Below are 18848 nucleotides of genomic sequence, written 5' to 3'. Positions count from 1 at the left end.
CAGAAATCTCAGTTTTACGGGAGGGGTGTAAATTGGCGCCAACATAGTAAATATTTGCCGCATTCCATTGTATCTCTGTAAAGAGTGGTCTGGCGTGTATATATACAGGATGAGGCACCGCCGCCATACAGCATATTTTTGAAAATTGAGCGCATTTCCTTGGCCAAAGTAGGGGTCGTGTAATCCAGCCAAAGGTATCCGGAAGGCGGCTGCGGTTTTCCCCACAAGAAGAGAGGTTTCCTCTTAATTCAAGTCGCAAATAAGATGTTTTTATGCGAAGCATATTACTAGAGCTCAACCCAGATCCTCAGGCACGGCGGTGTCGCCTTCAATACCACGTGACACCGTGACGTCACGACAGAGGAGAAACGGGGCTCCAACTCGCGCCGTCGCTCGCGGCGTCGCGGCGGTATATAAGCCGCTGCGCTTGCCTCTTCTAGACACTCACGAGGTGAGATGCCTCCTAAGACAGAGCTGCTCGTTGGAATGAGAAGCGAAGGTTGCGGCGTGCTACAGAGACTGTTTCTAGGTGGCTTTGCTACGGCGCAGCGACTACGCGCCCCGCATCGGACGCGGTGAGCGTCGAGCAACGCAGCGTTCGGCGCGCCAACGAAATGTGCGCCTGAGGAAGTGCCGCACGTCTGAGCCGACGCCGACGACACCGGCTTTTCTGCGACACGAGCTCCTTAACGCTGTCGCGTTAAAATAAAGGCTAGTATGCTTCGCATCCTGGGCTTAACCTTAGCTAAGCCACAGCCATTTTTTGTTGAATGAGTGAAGAACCCTGTAACGCAAGTGCATATTTATTTTTTCACGTTTTTTATGTCTTCATTGTATGTTCGTAGTGGCCATATCTGTATTTGATTTTATCTCGCATTGTATATTATGTTCACTATTTCGAAATACCCTGTGATGTAAAGTATATCAAATCGTTATTTTGTAACTGTATCACTTTGCCTGCTCTCTGTATGGTCCCCAGGTCCCCTCCACTTGCCTATAACAACTTTTATGCCTGGAGGACCCCAAACAATGCGTCGGAAATAATCTGAACTGAACTGAACTGAATATAGGTAAAATTAGCGTTGCGAACGTAATACGCGACATTATAGCTCAATATTAACTGCATTGCACCATTGGCAATACAACCTATGGGATGGGCCCACTTGGCCTCTGGGGTTCAAAAACAAAGGGAGGGGTGTAAACCAAATGTCGATGTAAACTAAGACAAGGTAGGTGTAATTGTGATTCAAATAGGATATGACAAAGATACGAAAATGAGCGAACGATGAACATGAACATCGAACATCGAGAAAGACGTCGAAACTTGGGCCATTGCCCTCAGTACCCCCTCCCGTTTCCTGAATAAAAGAAAGAGGGTAGGGGGGACCCCCGTCATCACAAGGTTCAGTGCTTTTCTCCAGAGTGTCACTTTGTTTATTTTTTTTACTAGGTTTCAAAATCGTCACGTGTGGTTTCGTTGTGAGGATTTGTTTTCCTCCAAGCACGGCAGCCACTTTCTCGCCGCTGCCGCTGATGGAGCCTCAATTGTGTCGCAGTCGCCACGCGGAATCCTTCTCTCGTTGGAACAAAAAAGAAGGCAGCGCCTTAACTTTTAAGATCAAAAGCTTTAACTAAATAGTCGTCAAGAATAGCAGAGCACGCGCTTTGAAAGCGTAGCAAATGGGAAAGCACATAAAGCGGCCGTCCAGCGCACAAACAAGCTGAGTCCGTGCCAGTTCGTGAAAGTTATCACTGTGCTCTCACGCCGTGCGGCTTTGCATCCACTTATTTCGTCGTGACTTGAATGAGACGTTGTGGCAGACGCCATTGGCTCGGGATTTGAGATTTTTCCAATAAGAACACATGAGAAACGAGAACTGCGGCTGCTGCGTCCAAACAATGGCTACATCTCGATTAATAATAAAACATTCCTCACTCGAACATCCCGTTTTTTTCCTCGGGAGGTATCCTGTGTCGTTTTGGTTGCCGTATTAATAAGGCGAGTGCTGCATTCGATTAAGAAATTATTAAACCTCAGCGAGCAACTGTAACAATTGGAATTGTTCTGGCAATGGGTAGACAGGTGTTCGCGCTTGTGTGCCAGCACCCGACATTGCCTCATGACGAGACCATCGATTCTTACGGCTGCGGCTTGGACTTTGGTTACGTGCGCTTGAGTGGCAAGGGTCCACTTAATCTTCACATTGAGTTACATGAGCTGAAACACGGAAGAAATTTTTTCTTCGCGTAAGACTTGTTTTTTTGGTGGCAATTATTTTGACATAAAATCCATCTCGAGTTTTGACAAAATAAGGTACCACTGTGACCATGTATAGGAATGAGTCGCATCTGTCCATAGTGGATTCGTCCTTGACATCAAGAATAAATATCCGGCCTTGGTGCTTTCTTTCGTAAACTTTTTCTTTTTATGCTTAGAACTTGTAGCAATGAAATAAGCAGCTGATGTATTAGGGCGCTCTGATGGCATGCAGTTCATGAAATGTCGAACAATTAGTAACAGTAACATACCCATGTTCATGACACTTAAAGGCGGGCTGCAAAACATGGCAACAGAAGAAAAAGACGGACAACACAAACGCCACTGTCTTTGTTGTCCTCGTTCGAATTACGTCACTGCTTTCACTCCTGCCTTTACTTACAAAGAATCCCTGCCACATTGCTCCAGCATTTAGAGCACATTTATTTATACCATTCTAAACATATATTTTTGTTGCGTGATTTAGCAAGCCGACATGTTGTCTTTGAGGTATAGTTATTATTATAATTTACCACTTTCATGCTATCTTACTATTCGTCTATTGCGACGGTGCTTGCACCGCCGATGGAGCCAAGAATTAATGGATTGGCTCCCACACGCCACGTTACACATCCTTCAAAGTGAATATGGCGGTTGCCTTTGTTTTTGAATGCATGTTCTACTACCATAACAAACTTTTGAGAGCAACTGCACAAATAATGAGAAATTTTCCTTCTCAGCACATGCCTTTTAATTTATTTTCTGCAACAGCAAAGAAACCTAAGTGCGACATTACAAGTACACATGCTTATCTAGTGAACGTAGCACTCGCTTATGCGGCTATCTCTGCTTGGCATCCTTTCGGTAACTGCCATGATGCTCCATAGGAAATAGTCAAAAATGCCATGCGAATCTGCAGCGAGATGACGGTCAACCTTCTAGAAAAAATAATTGAGAAGGTGCCCAACAGAAACACTGAAACAGGCTAGAATATGACATATTAGGCTATAGAAACAATAGATGAGGAGTTCGTCAGCGACGGGATGGAAACCAACAGAGAACGTTACGAGCGCTGGACCGAAGAGCAGCACGTAGTTTATATAGGAGCCCAACGTTAGTTAGCTCGAGCCTTGACATCGTGATGGTTCCCGAAGCAACCACGACGCCTCACATTTTGCCGTTTTCGTGTTGCACCAGTGGTCACTATCAGCGTGAAATCCTTCTCCAAAATTACAACGCTAGGTCAAGGGATGTACGGACTAATTGTTTTTCCTAAATCGTCTTTCGCCAATTATGTGGTTTTCGGTGTAACGTGGCAACGCATCTCCTTATGGCGAAAGTGAGAACACATTGCGAATGCCAGTTTTACCGGTCGACTGCGTCTGAATGAAGCGAACTCAAGAAACACTTAGAACGGGAAACCTTTTGATATCGAACGCCGCCTATGGCCAGTCAGTTCTGAGGAAACTTACAAAGATGTGAAAGTTTCATCAAAGTAAAAAAAAGTGGCGCTACATGGACTTTAGTGCAAATCTATTTAAAAAAATATGGAGGCCCCCAGCGGCTTTCTCGGAAAGAGGCCTTCAATGTTAAAGCGAAGTTTGCCTTCGTCAGAGGAGGGAACCATCAACCAACGATTTTCTGAATCGGTCGCTCTACCATTTCAGCAATCAGGAGTCTTGCAGATTGCAAGGCGAGGCCGAATTGATGGGCAACCTGAAGATCCGAGACACCGAATACGAATATTCAATTCGGGGAAAACGTGCAAAGTGAAGGCATCTTCATAAAATAGGACCTGAAAACCATAAAAAACCTGAAGTTGGAAGTGTTTATTTTAAACTGAACAAATCATTCGGATAAAATAGTCGTAAGCTAAATCAGGACAGGAGAAAGAAAATAAGTCATCCCATAGCGTTTGCTCAATTTCATCACGAAAGCGCGAAAGAGAGCTTAAATTTACAGCTCTATAATATATACCAGAAGCAGCCTCTCTGAGTGTGCAGCGAGATTGGTGTACAATAAAATATATAGGTAGGTGATCACTGATAGCGGTACAAATAGTACCAGAAAGTACGGAATTGAAGGGAAAGTTTGTTATGAGCAGGCCTATTAAGGTTGCACTCGAGTCAGTAGTACGAGTAGGGGTGTTAATAACATTCGATAAAAAGTGCGAATCAAGAAGTACCGAAAGATCCTTTTGCCCATTAGTACTTGCTAACACATCAATATTCACGTCGCCTCCCAACACGAGTCTATACCCATTGTCATTAACAAAGTAAAATGTGTTATCTGCAAACTATAAAATTGTTTATGCTGCCATCGGGTGGTCTGTATACTGCAACAGACAGACAGTTTTCTACTTTAAGACATACAATTTCCATACCATCCGTGCATTGAGACCACTCGTTAAGCCATTCGTACCTCATCTCTTGTTTAACATACATACATACGCCATCCTCTGTCCTTAATTTGCTATTTAATTAAGCTGGTGTGTAACCTGCGATATTAAAAACGTCCGAGTCATCATGGTACCTAGTTTCTGTTAGCATAACTATGGAGAAATTAAATTTAAACTCAATTGGGCGTCGAAATTGATTGACGGATAGCTGCCACTGAAGTTGCCACGGGCGGCCCTTATCGTTTTCGTCAGGTCAAAATACTGCGCATGGAACGGGAGGAGGGAGGCAAAACCAGACATGAAGGGGGGGGGAGGGCTGTACGAAGGCAAAACAGCGCAACAATTTCTCTCCCTTGAAATTGGGAACACGACCCGCCAAATTGCATAATTCGACTATTTAGGGTTGATTTGTCCGTGGATTTGTCTGATATGCTTGATTATGACATGCGGTGCTTTAGCGGCCTTGTTCATTTCGCCCTGTCGGCCTTTATTAGCCTAAATTTTTCGACAAATCTATATTTCTCTAAACGTATGAACACTAAAAAAAAGAAACAAATTAAACTATATTCTGCGGATTTAGGTGCCACACACACGACATGATTACTGGCACGCCGTAGTAGGGTACTCCGCATTAATTTCGACCCACCTGCGGTTCTTTAACGTGCACCGACTGCATCCTAAAGGTAGCGATTTTATCCTCCACACTTGGAGGCAGCACGTTGAAGACTCTTAGAAGTTTTATAACCGGTGCTAGTTTCAGTGATTTCAGCTCTCGCGGCGTCGGTGCTCAAATTGAAACGCGGCAAGATAGGTTAAGCGACCCCGCGCCACCGCCTTGCTCCAAGAAAATTCTTCAAGATGATTTTTTTCCGCCCTAGCTAGGCGTCAGCGTCCGTGGCGTATTATGATTACAATGTGGTGCTTCGGTCCTAGCGGTCCTCTCATCCAATGCTGTGGTCGCACAGTTTTATTTATGTTTATTTATTGAGTTATAGAAACGCAAAATTTGAGGGAAATGATTAGCTTCCGAAACCACAAAACCGTTGAAAGCATCAAGGAAGAAGTTTACGGATATCCATGTACTAATCATCATTCCGGGGTACAATTCTGGACATTCTGGTCAAACTCCGCCATATTGTCTAATTCTATAAGGATTCCATTTTTGAGACGTAAGCAGACAAGCCGTAGCAGCCCTCTTAGCCAATGACAGCTAACCAGAGCACAAGTTTGACAACTCAGGATTCGGCAGTGTCGAAGACCTGAACTATCCGGTTTTTATATTAGCTAGCGACAGAGTTGCTTCTAGTAATTTCAAAACGGTAGTTTTCCCACGTAAAATCCTAGAGTTCAATTTAACTGTTCTTGTGACTATTGCACGAAACTCTTGTCACTACAGGGCGCACCCTTTCTGACAATTTTAGGAAAGTTCGTCCCCGTTCAGCCTGAGCGCCCTCTAGAATATATTCAGACCTGCTCAATCCTCCTGCCGTGGCCTGTGACGTCACTCAGTTTTGACGAACACCTCCCGTCGCGCGGACGTGTACCCAGGTATGGCCACGCGGTTCAAGAGACCATGATTACTAAGCCTCACGAGATCCTGGAGGGCATGCTGGCGTTTCTGTTGGCGGCCGGAGACGACGTATTTTCTTTTTCTGCATTTGTGAACCGCTTCGTCCCTATGTGAAGTGTTGTATTCTTTGAATGTTCGCGTTAGGTGCACGCCTACAAACTCTAACAGTGTGGCGCTGACGCATTCCACACTGTCCCGGAGACTACGAGGGACCGAAGTTTCGAAATGTTTTTTTTTTTATCGTTCCCAGAGGATGGACCAAAAAGTGACGCGGGAGCCTACCGTTCGTGCAGCTGACATCGATATCCACGTTCTCTCCGTCATCCGAAGGTACGTGTACGTCTTCACTGCTTGCATTTAAGGCGTTTTAGAAAACACCGCGTCCAACATGTGCTCGGTTCTCGCGGCAAAACAATGATTTCGTATATGCTCTTGATTTACTATATCGTAAGGCCATGATATCGCGTCGTCAGTTTATTTCTGTTTTGAATCCTTCTTTCTGACTGCGCTGCTTTGCTGTCGCTTTTTGGTTCTTGCGTGATGAGGGCGTTGGTCACTGAGAGATCGCGCACGTGTGTTGAGTGCGGTCGTTCTTTTTGTAGAACCACTTGGACACATCTTCAGTTCGCGCACATGCTCGAATATGTACAGTGTGCTCGAATGTATTTCCTGACCAATTATTCGCCGAGGAAGTTCGATGACGCAAGTACAAAGACGTACACTCATTACGCAAGTACAAACACGTACACAAAGCTGGCACTCATTCGATCCGATTGCTGCCGGCGCCGCCACCGACTTCCTTGTTCTTTCTTTGTTTCGGGGACCAAGTTTGCCCATTAAACTCGTAAACGCTCGTTCACCGATTTCGCCTTCTTGCGCCGAGCGATAACGTTTAACAATTGTGGGCCGGTGAAAAGAGCTCACCGGAAAAATAATAAATTACGCGTGTGAATACATATCGTTATCACTAAGGTCGGCTGAAAAAGGAAACGTCTGTTCGTCGAGTGATTACAAGCGCTATAAAAAGCAGAGCGTTGTTCTGTTTCTCGCTAAGTTATGGACAGCTGGGCTAGTTGGTTGTGATTAGCATTATTAAACATCGTTCCAGCGCACAACTGAACACGGACAAGAAAAAAAAAGACAACAACAACGCCGGCGTTCGTGTTGCTGGTGCCGACGGTGTCACCAGCTTTTCCAGTGGTGGATCTCACCCCAAATATTTTCGATGCCAGTGAAATTGCCCCCTCCCCAGTGAATGCCGTTGGTGCGCCTTAGTTCAGCGAGTTGACGCTACCCAGACCTCATGAATAATTTACATACGCCTGCTTGCTAAGGCGGGCGTCTGAGCGCGCACCGCTGCCGTTCTCCATGAGAAGTGCTCCAAGTTCCGTCCGTGGATCTGTCAGCTGTCGGAACCTTCAATTGCGCGTCTGTCAGTCTACCTCTGACTTCCGTTGGGAGGAGCCACCTAGATGGCACTCTCCTCCCCGACCGTAAAGCAGGCGCGAATGCTTGCCAGCTCGGGAGAGAAGGAAAGAGAAGATAGGTGAGGGTGGCGAACGGTCAAATCGGCCTTACCTGGCCGGCATTGAAAACAGACAATTCGTAGTTCCACCCGAAATAAGAGTTACCGATTGCGATAGAAAATTAGTCGAAAGCTGTAAGAAGTTAGCATAGTAGTTTTATAGGCCTTATAAACTTCTAAACATTCGCTTACTAACTAAACTACCAATGAAAGGATATGTAGGTGTGACTCAACGAGGACGTAGAAAGAAACAGACACACAGAGACAGCGCGGTCTTTGCGTGTCTGCTTCCTTCTACGTTCTTGTTCCGTCCCAGTTTCCCATTCTGTCATGGATTCAAACCAACTAGCCCGTCAACGTGCTTAAACTAAATTAACCAGCACGACGTCACCTGCGTACAGGTAAAGATGAACACACGTCGCTCGATGACAGCGGAAAGGGTCTCTGAAAACGCTGGAGATAGGAATCGCGGCAGCAGCTTCGAGCCAACTCACCTCCATGCATAGGTCGCTTTAAAGCATACGAAACGTCAAAAGCACAGCGCATACAAAGCTACCGCCACTACGCGCACTCTGCAAACACCGCAGATCGCTTTCGTACAGGTATAAAAACATATTTCCTATCGCAAAGTGTCCTTCGCTTTTCCGGCGGAACTGCGAATTTTTATGGACATCCTGATGGACGCCGTGAACAGGCGCAGCCATTACCGTGGCGGCAAAGCAGAATCTGAAAGGGTGTGAACGAGCTCGCTGACGCTACATTGACCTCGACGGTGCGACGCTTTGTAATGGTGGCGCTTGTGTAACCTCGACAATTGCTTCGCTGTTTAAACCCACTTTAACACGGTGGAATGGAGGTGCACTTTCTTCGTGCCTATTCTTGACTTAATTCGTGTTTTAATAATATCGTCTTCCACGTACAATTACGATGTGCCCCATCTAGTTCCCGCGGCCGTCCTGCAACGTAGGAGACGCTCGTTGTATTCGTGCGCAGACTCCGCAGCCGCACCTTCGCGTTCTTACGTCATTAATCACGAACATTTGTCCAAGTGTCTCGGCTCTTGGCTCACATGACGCGAATCGCGCATTAGGACGAGAGGGCAAGAAAATTTATTTTAATCCTCCGTGCGAGACTTACCTCGCGAGCTCCGGCAGTCATCTTGTCATGGCCGGAGCGTAATTGTAATTATGCACTGCGGTACTCTCATTTGCCTGAAGAAAAACGCAGCGTCTGGCGTGCTGGCATTTTAGAGCGCAGCTATTTGGCGTCCGTTCCTGGGTTTCGCGTCGTCGTCGGCGTCGTCGTCGTTGTCGTCGGCCTCGTAACCAGCTCGCCGACGAATCTGCTCCGCCGCCGCGCATGCGCGCTGTCGGCTCTCCGGGCGAGGGAGGATGATGGAAGGGAGGAGAGACTGTGGAGGAGGGCTGGCTACACAAATGGCTCTTTGGCGTCCGTTCCTGGGTTTCGCGTCGTCGTCGGCGTTGTCGTCGGCCTCGTAACCAGCTCCGCCCCCCTTTCATCCCCCCAGCGCTAGCAGCGACCGACTGATACCGCTTTCGTGAGTCCGCTACCGCACTCACGAAAGACGTCGTGCACTTCCTGCAACTCGCATTAACCGTCCATCGATCCACACCGATGTTAGTAGTGGGGGACTTTAATGTTGACATAAAGACAAACAGCAATTTCCTAACACTTATGCGGGAGAACATCCCGTTCCTCTCGCTCGTAACGCGTCCCACGTCTGTGACAACCTCGCGAGGCACTTGTATAGATCTCGTCTTTGAGAATCAAGCATTGGTGTACCAAGCCGAACATATATCAGTCTATTTCTCCGACCACAAAGCTTCCTTCATGACTGTCAAGAACTGTTAGTGGAGTCTTTGTTAAAGGAATACGTGTGAAAAATTAAAAAAAAATTCTGTGATAGCGCATACATGTGTTGCTCGATTTCTTTGCCTCAGTCTATCGAAAAGGTGAAACAGCTTATTTGCTGCGCTCAAATTTCGCATTAGGAAGTAACGTAATCGTCGGTAATTTTTTCTCTCTTCACTTTCGACAGCTATCGTCCGACGCGGCGGCATCTTGGCTTTCTAAATTCCCGCACACTGCGATAGATACCGTGCTAGGACTTCGTCGAGGGCAGCGAAGAAGTAAAAAAAAAATCTCAGACGCCGTTCCCCGCTTTCGCCACGAGATGTTCTTTCTCTCGTTGGCCCCTTCAACAAACAAAAAAAAATCCCACAGACAAATCTGACATTTTCAGGGGGGCAATTCTACCTCTGTGGGTACTTTTTGTTGAGGATTGTTGCCGATCTTACCCCTCAAAAATTGGCTTCGCCTAGATGCTGATGAGGGCAGTGCGCTGTGTTTCGTCGACTATTTGTTTTCCCATCGCTTAGACACAATTTTCTGCAAGCAATGCTCGATCATACGAGCCAAACAATAATAACAAAAGGTGCAGAAAATTCTGTAATGCCCTGTGGTTCTCAGAACAGGTGGAAATACTTAGTATAAAGAGAATTGTTATAAATCGCATCTATCCCTAAATTAACTTTTTCTACCATACTACTATTGTAGCGGATTATCAAGCATCAATATACAGCCATGCTGCTTCGTTTGACCAAACGTATTTCCAAAATCACGTCTTGGAGCCCTGAATGAAGCAGCTGGTTTATTCGAGCAAGCTGGTGGCACGCGTTCGTGCTGAAATGTCGTGCAATGAGGAGATCTGACATACGTGCATTCGTGGTGCGTAGAGGCGGGATTGTAAGAATAACGAGGTGCACAATCACAAACGCCGTTCTTTGTTGTCCTCGTTCTAGATACTTCCTTGTTTGCACCCGTGCATTTGCATACATCGAGTCCCTACTACGTCGAGCAATCATTGAGTGTATCATTCATTGTTCATATACAGGAACATTAGGCCAATCCATAATTGGTACTGAGGAATGGATGAGAACAATAAATGAACGGTGAAATTTAAACCATATTAAAACGCATATTATACTTCATGCGTGTGATCTGGTAAGCCAAGACATTTTTACTTTTCTATTGCGGGATCATTTTTATCCAACCTTTGCGGTTTCGTGCACTCAGTTCATTTCATGCATTGACCGACCAGCAGCGTGTAATGTCGATGGAGCCACCTTTAAATACATCGGCTCGCCCACGCCACATTACGCAGCCGTCAAAGTGAATATAGCTACTTGCGCTGTTTTCGAACAAATATTTTATGAACATAGCAAACTTTTATAACAGAATACAACACTTTTGATAAGCTTCCTTAGCAGCGTAAGCCTTTTAATTTGCTGTTAGCATCAGCGAAAGGACTTAAGTGCGCTCTTAGCATTGGCCACATATTTTCAGTAAGCGAATAACTCACTAATGCGGCTGTCCCGGCTTGGAACTCTTTCGGTCTTTTCCAGCAGAGCTTAGAGACACTGAGACAGCCCGGATTGTGTCAGCGCCTCATAGAAGGTTCAACGCTCTTACGGCGTTCCCAACTCGCAGGCAGCAAGAATGAGCGTGACGGGCTGCCTGTGCACTTACCTGTCGGGAGGCTGAGGTGATCTTAGCTACCCGATGAAAAAATGTTTGTGCGCCGATAACCCATATGGGATATTCTGAAATGACAGAAAGATGTGCAGGGAGATGATGAATACCACTGTTGCAAAAAAAAAAAATTGAGCAGGCCCCCAGCAAAGAAATGCAAACGGTCTGGGATATTAGAAATTACACTATAATAAAATAATTCAGGAGCTCATAAGGGAACGCATAGCAACCGGCAGAGCAAATCATAAGCGTTCGGCCGAGGAGCAATACGCAGTTCATATGCCAGCCCAACCTTGGCTCGAGCCTGTACATTGTAGTGGCTCACGAAGCAACGATAATGCTCCACAGCCTGCCATTCCCAACTTGCTCCAATGGAGCCAACATGACCAGCGTCAAATCCTTATCGAATAATACAGCTCAAGAACAAGAATGTATAGACTACTCTTTGTTTTTCGTAAGTCATCCCGCTCTATTTATGTGGTTTTCATTGTAACAAACCAATGCATCGGCTCATGGCGACACTCAGAACACATTGTAAACGACAATTTTACCGGTCGAGTGCGTCTGAATGAAGCGAACTCTGGATACAATCAGATCGTGAAGGTTTTGAATATCAAACGCCACCAAATGGTAAGTCTGTCCTTCGGAAACCCGCACAGTGCTGGATGTCTCATCAAAGGGAAAAACTGGCACAGCAATGATTGTAGCGCAAAACTACTAAAAAAATTGAAACATCCACGAGACTTTCTCCAAAAGAAACTTAAAGGTTGAAGGAAAATTTGCCCTTGTCTCGAGAACGTAACCGCGTCCAACGCCTTTACGCGTTGGTCGCTCTACCATCTCAGCAAAGCAGTAGTCTTGCAGATTGCGAGGGGACGCTGAATTAATGCGCAACCCGAAGCTTAAAGACACAGAAGACGACAGCTCGATTCCGCAAAAGGACGCAAAGTGAAGAAAGTTTCAGAAAAGGGAACAAAACTGCCAAGAAAACTATATGGTTTCCTCTTTAGCTTCGTGTTAAAGTAAAGACTGCTCTTAATTTTCGTATTTCTCCAAATATTGCCGCTCCCGCTGAAAGTCCGTAACATAGGTGACTTGGGGAAAAGTACGGGTGTCTACCACTTGATTCTACTGCGTCGCGAGTTTCCAGTACAAAGTTTAAGCAAGTGAAGCTTTCTAGAAAACAACGGAAGAAAAGATTTTTAGAAATAACTTTTGATAGGTTCATTCATTAACGCGAAGAAACATAATCCTAAGGACAAATATAGGTTTAGTAGCAGCAGCAGACAGAGAGAGAGAGATGCAAATGAGAGAAAGGCCGGGAGGTTAACCCGAGGTAAAACGTCCGGTTTGCTACCTTGGACTAGGGGAAGAGAAGGGGGAAGTAAAGAAGGAAAGATGAGCGGTGACAAAAATAAAATAATAAAAAAATGTGAAACGGGACGGAATTGGATGAGTCGTTCTGATAAGCCGCTGCCACGTAAAAAGGTGAACAAAGCCTTGACCAATGTACCAAGACAACGATTTGATACAGAGGCTCACCGTAGTGGGGTACTGCGGAAAAATTCGGACCTCCAGGGGTTCTTCAGCGTCCACCTAAATGTAAATACACGCGTGTTTCCACATTTCTTCCCTATCGAAATGCGACAGCTGCGGCCGGGATTCGATCCTAAGACCTCGTGCATAGCAGCCCGGCACTACAACCATTAAGCAACCACGGGTGTATAGACTGAAACTCTATGGACTGATCCGAATACGCCAATGCCCAAAATGTGCTCTTGAAAGCAGTTAACGTCATTTGCTGTGCATCCAACCATGGCAGCACCTAAATGCCATCGAATGATGCGACTCGCGGCCTTAACGAATAATGCAAACTATTAAGCGTCATTACCAATGTGTCCTTGCAGGTTTAACTTGATTCTGTCGCTGCGTATCCACAATCAGCTTTGGTGGTGCACGTTCGTGTTTTTTCGATGTCGCACTCTCTCTGCGTCGTCAATCGGCAACGCTGATGCTAAGGGCGCCGAAAAAACGTACACCGTGTAGACCAGCAACATGCTCGTAAAGGCCGAGCCGTCACGTGTTAAAAAGTCAGAACTCATTATGGCGAAGTCGATGTCACACAATATATGCCGATATGGATTTCAAGAACTCTGGCAGCCTTGCTGCAGGTCCTCGTCCCAAACGCTGGAAAGTGTCCAGCGTCACAGCACACTCCAGGAGCAGGTTGCCCGGCTGTCGTCGGTCAGTGGAGCCGAGGCGGCCGTCATGAATCGAGAAGCTGTAAGGAGCATTCTAGACATGGACGCCTTCATGCAAATGTCCTGCATCGTCAGACGCCGCGTCGTAACCCCCGAAACATTATTTTAAGGAAGCCTTAGCCTGAGAATGCGCTATTGCCGAAATTAATCCAGGTTACTTAGATTAGTCGTTCGACGTAAAGTTGCAAAAAAAGCAAGAAAAAAGCAAAACGAAAAAAACACTTGGCCTGCAGAATATGCCTTACAGACTCGCATAATCCAACCATGATTCAATGTGGAATGCACTTATGCTTTTCGATTGCACTTCAGTGGCCAGAGCCTCCGTTGACGCGGCAAGAAATAAAGTGTCTTTACATCAAACGCCAGCAGTCATAAACCAATATTTAGCTCGGGCGTAACTTCAATTCCGCCTAATTCAATACTTGAAATCGCAGAAATGTTTTACTCAGATAAAGCCAAGGTCCATTTTAACTAATCTGTTTGCTTTTGTGACAGAAAGGTAAGTTCTAGTGACTGTTGGTGCGGATGTAATATTGAGACTCTGATTTCTTTTATTTGCGGCAAATCGGTAAGCTTGAAAGAAAAGAGAAACACGAAGACTACAACTCCCTAACTCTGCACCACCACAAGTATCGCACTTCTGTAAATTGCACCCGTTAGAACATCCAACACGGAAACATTTTATCCAAAAAGTTATGTCTCAGGGAATTTGTTACTGTTTATAAGGATTTTGTAATATTCTACTAAAGTATTAGTGATGCATATAACAGCCATGTACAAGACATCAGTTTCGTTCCCTTTAAAAGCAGTATAGACTGCAAGTTACAGAACTGTGATATTATATTTAATTGCTGAGTTGCAGAGTGTTAAACTTCGCACTTTCTTTTCCGGAAAGTTTGCGAATCTCAACGATGCACAATTAAAAATTGATGCCCTAATTCGAAAATTTGCTAGCAACAGTGACCGGATTTTAACGTTTTTTTTTCTTTTACGTGAAACAATTCCTATGAAGTAAACTCAGTCGCAGGCGAGAAAAACTTTCTCCTTCCTCAGGCATTTAGACTGCAGCGAACGTGGTAAATCTTTCTGTTAAGGAGATAAAAACCGAAGTATGTTCGAATTGTATACAAATTTCGCTATTGTCTAACTAAGTGTTACACGCCGCGGTTGCTCAGTGGCTATGGTGTTAGCCTGCTGAGCACGAGGTCGCGGGATCGAATCCCGGCCACGGCGGCCGCATTTCGATGGGGGCGAAATGCGAAAACACCCGTGTACTTAGATTTAGGTGCACGTTAAAGAACCCCAGGTGGTCGAAATTTCCGGAGTTCTCCGCTACGGCGTGCCTCATAATCAGAAAGTGGTTTTGGCACGTAAAACCCCATAATCTAATCTAAACTAACTAAATGTTTTGAAAAAGCAATGCGTGAATGCTTCCCTAATACATTCGCTTCCGCTGGGGGGTATACAGAAACATCGTGGAGAAGGTTAACCTTCTTGCTGAATAGCAATATATCTGCGGTAAAAAAATATGATGCATTTTTACAGGTGGCCGTGAAAATAAGAGAGCGGCAAGAGCAGTGCTTTCAACACGCATTTCTTAATTAAAGCCTGTAAAACCACATCTACGAATAGACTTTGATTCATATAGATCAGTCGCAGTTGTTTCTTTACATATTCTGCGTATAAGAGTAAGGTAAATGGTGTTAATTAAAAGAGAAAGAAAAGTAACGAGAGATATATTTAAGGTCTGCAATTAAAACCTGAAAATTGTGTAATTGATCTGACAGCACCGTCCATAACGCATACTATGAATGTTAGGGTCATCGACACTATTTTTTTTCTCCGAGATACGCAGAGCCGTGTATAATATTATGATTTTGGAAAGTTCAGCTTGCTGTAGGGATTTACGTTACCAAAAGGCAGGTGTTCCGACGCAGACACAAGTAAGGGAAAGCGGTCTGCACAATCACCCACATAACTGAAATATTACGCAATAACGGAAAACACGATAAGGCACTAAACATATCTGCGCATGCTCAGTAATGACCGCTCGCATACGCGAGATTGAACCGCGTTCGACGACTCACTCTCGCACGCTTTCACTCGCACCCGGAGCATTTTATCGCCCTCGAAGTTTTTTTTTAAACAGAAGTAATTGCATGACAAATATACAGACGAGGGTCCCAAATTCAAAGATCTGTAGTGGGACCCTCGGTTAATAATAACAACATTGATGGTTATATCAATAGTCAGCAAATTAGCGTATTATAAAACAACATATACAGATCAAATACATCATTGGACACGTCATTTACAATCAAACACGAAAAAGCAGGTTATAAAAGAAAGTCGGAAAAAAAGCATGGGTGAAATACAAGAAATGACTTGTGAGATAAGTCAAAGGTACACCGCCAGATCGTAGTTAAGTTTTCGCAGGAAATGATGCTTAAGGTGATTTTTAAAAATTGCAAGAGAAGCACAGTACAGTACTTTATACCGAATCTCACGGTGACGGCAGAAATACGTCTTGAGTGTCTACAGAATTGATATCGTAATAAAAGAAACCTGGATGGGAATATTACGTCAGGCAGTTCGCGTTCGCAAAGCAACCTCGACTAAAGCTGTTAGTTTCGTGCTTTCTGTAGCCAAATGTGCACACCAGACGTTGAATCCTGGGGACAGCACCAGCCGGTGACACCGCCCGTTGCTTGGTTCGTGCGGATCAGTTTCAATAGCGCTCGCCGCTGTAGTTGGCGCCGCCTTTTGCGGCTCTTGACATTCGCTTCCTGCTCGCCAATCTTGAGAATTGTAGCTCTCCGCCTTTGTAGCTGGAAGCATTGACGCCATTGCAACGAAAACGTTTATCCCTGACCACTGGCCCGGTCTGCCGCGCTCTGCCACTTTTGAGCGGTGCGTTAGACGGAGGTGCAGCCAAGCGCCTTTGCGACCTGTGTCTTCACCCCCCCCCCCCCCCCCACTATAAACAAGGGGTGGGGGAGAGAACGCTTTCATCACGAGCTGTGGAGCTTTTCGTCTGTTTTTTACTGTTTTTACTAGGTTTTAAGTTCGTCACGTGGCGCTTTCTAGCACAGACTTGTTTCTTTTTTTTTTCATTTCAAGCATTGCGGGCACTTTCTCCTGGCTGCCGCGGATGGAGCCGCAATTGTTTAGCACGGACCACGTGACATTGCTCTCGCTGGAAAAAAGATGGTTGCGCCTGACATAATCAAGTTCAGAGACTTTAACTAAATACACGTTAGGAATAACAGAGCACGTGCTCTTGAAAGCGAGGCAAATGCAAAGTTAGTTAAAGCGGTGGTCGAGCTAACAAAGAAGCTGAGTACATGTGTGTTCATGAAAGTTATCAGTGTACCCTCCCCTTTTGCAGCCTCACATTCACTTATTCCGTTATGTTCTCAATGCGAACTTTTGTCTGACGCGACTGTCTCGTGCTTCGGCATAATTACGATAAAAACACGCGAAGAACTAAGCATTGCGGCTACTGCACCTCAATAATGGGAACATCTCGAGGAAAGGTAAATCGTTGATTGTTGCATACTTCCGTTCTTCTCTCTTTGCATGGTGTAGCGCGTCATTTTCGTTTCTTTAATAATTATGCCATTGCTACATTCCATCAAAAATTTAAGAAACACCAAGAAGCAGTTGGGGCAATTCTAAATGCTTTTGCAAAGCCTAGACAGATATCATGGGCTTTTCACGTTTGTGTTGCAGCACCTGACAATGCCTCGTGACGAGTCTTTAAATTCCTCACAATCACATCGAGTTGCCAGACGTGAAACTCGACAGCAATTCTCTGTTTCTTTTCGAGTACAGCTTGATTTCTTTCTCGCAAATCGATATCTTAACAAAGTAAATCCATCTCAAGCCATCAATGAATGCGCTACAGATGTGAACTTGAATCGAGATTATTCGCATATGTCATTCGATTAACTTTCCGTTGCATAGGTGCATTGGTTACTCACATCAAGAAGAAATACCGAGCCATGCTGCTTCCTTTACTCAAATTAATTTCATGATCAGGTTCTTGAAGCCATTAAAGTGGGGTGTTATGGCGCTCTGATGACATGCACTTATGCTGAAATGTTGTGTAGTGAGGAAATGTAACATCCATGTGTTCATGGCACGACAAAGCAAGCTTGCAAGAAGAATGAGCTGGACAACACAAACGCCGTTGTTCTTTTCGCACTCGCTCCATTTACGTCCCTGTTTGAACACCTCCCTTTACAGGCAATGAATGCCTGCAACATCGATTTCTCATTTTAGGTATATTTATTTCTCCGTTCAATGTTCCATAATTGACGACAAAACTTAGTGCCGAATAGCTGTGAACAAGCAACAACAATGAAATGTGCACTAGGGTCAACCATATATTTACCATAATTTATACGTGTCATCAAGTAAGCCTGCACGTTGTCTTCGAGGCATCATTATTTTCCTACTTTTGCAATTTGTCGTGCATGGAGAAGGGCCTATCTCACCGTCACTTGAGACAACTTTAACACTTGGGCTCGCACATGTCATTATATACGACCTTCAAAGCGACTATGGTGACATGCGCAATTTTCAATAAATATTTTATTTATCTTACGAACTTTCAAGATATACTGCGAAGTTCTTAATAAGCTTTGTTACCAGCAAACGACTTGTAATATAATGTCTGCAGCAGCGAAGGAGCATGAAGGCGCCTTTAGCATTAGCCCCATTTATCCTTATGCGGTTACCCACTTATGCGGTTACTCACTTATGCGGTTACCCGGGCGTGGCAGCCTTTCCGTTTTTACCAGGGTGGGCTAGAAACATTGAAACAGCCGGGGTTGGGTCAACACCTGTTAGAGGGTTGGACGCCCTTAAGGCGATCCCCAGTGCCAGACAAGTGGCACGAGCGCCATGGGCTGCTTGAACCACTGGTTTGGCGAAAGCCTGAGGCGACGTTAGCTACCCGATGAGCCTGTAACCATTCTGTGCTCAAAGACGTTATGGAATCGTCGGAAATGACATGAAAATCTGCTGGAAATGGCTGAAAACACTCCAGAAAAAAATGCTATTGTGGAGGTCCATGTCGAGAACGATGAAATATGCGTGAATGTCACGCCGCGTGGCGCCATCTCTCGAAGGAGGCGGCGTAGAAACCGCGCCGCGGAACTCACGGACCGCTGGCTTTGCAAAAAACACAGTGCAGCTCTGTCTCAGCGCCAGAAGACGTAAATCAAGTGTATGGTGTACTGAATCTGCCTTTTCAACGTCGCCATTAGAGATGACAAATT

The 18848-nt window shown here is 45.2% G+C and overlaps 1 protein-coding gene across 1 annotated transcript in view; it reads left to right on the top strand.

The window, feature by feature from the left end:
- Positions 1 to 18848, top strand: part of LOC139048932 (uncharacterized) — a 252554-nt gene that overhangs the window by 102247 nt on the left and 131459 nt on the right. The window contains exon 3 of the mRNA XM_070523913.1: positions 6476 to 6555. The gene's annotated coding sequence lies outside the window, so the exon portion shown is untranslated. The remainder of the gene's footprint in view (positions 1 to 6475; positions 6556 to 18848) is intronic.

The sequence above is a fragment of the Dermacentor albipictus genome, chromosome 8 (genome assembly GCF_038994185.2).
Source record: "Dermacentor albipictus isolate Rhodes 1998 colony chromosome 8, USDA_Dalb.pri_finalv2, whole genome shotgun sequence".
NCBI classification, from domain to species: domain Eukaryota; kingdom Metazoa; phylum Arthropoda; class Arachnida; order Ixodida; family Ixodidae; genus Dermacentor; species Dermacentor albipictus.
Note: the sequence above shows the minus strand (reverse complement) of the source record. Positions and strands in the feature narration are given on the sequence as shown.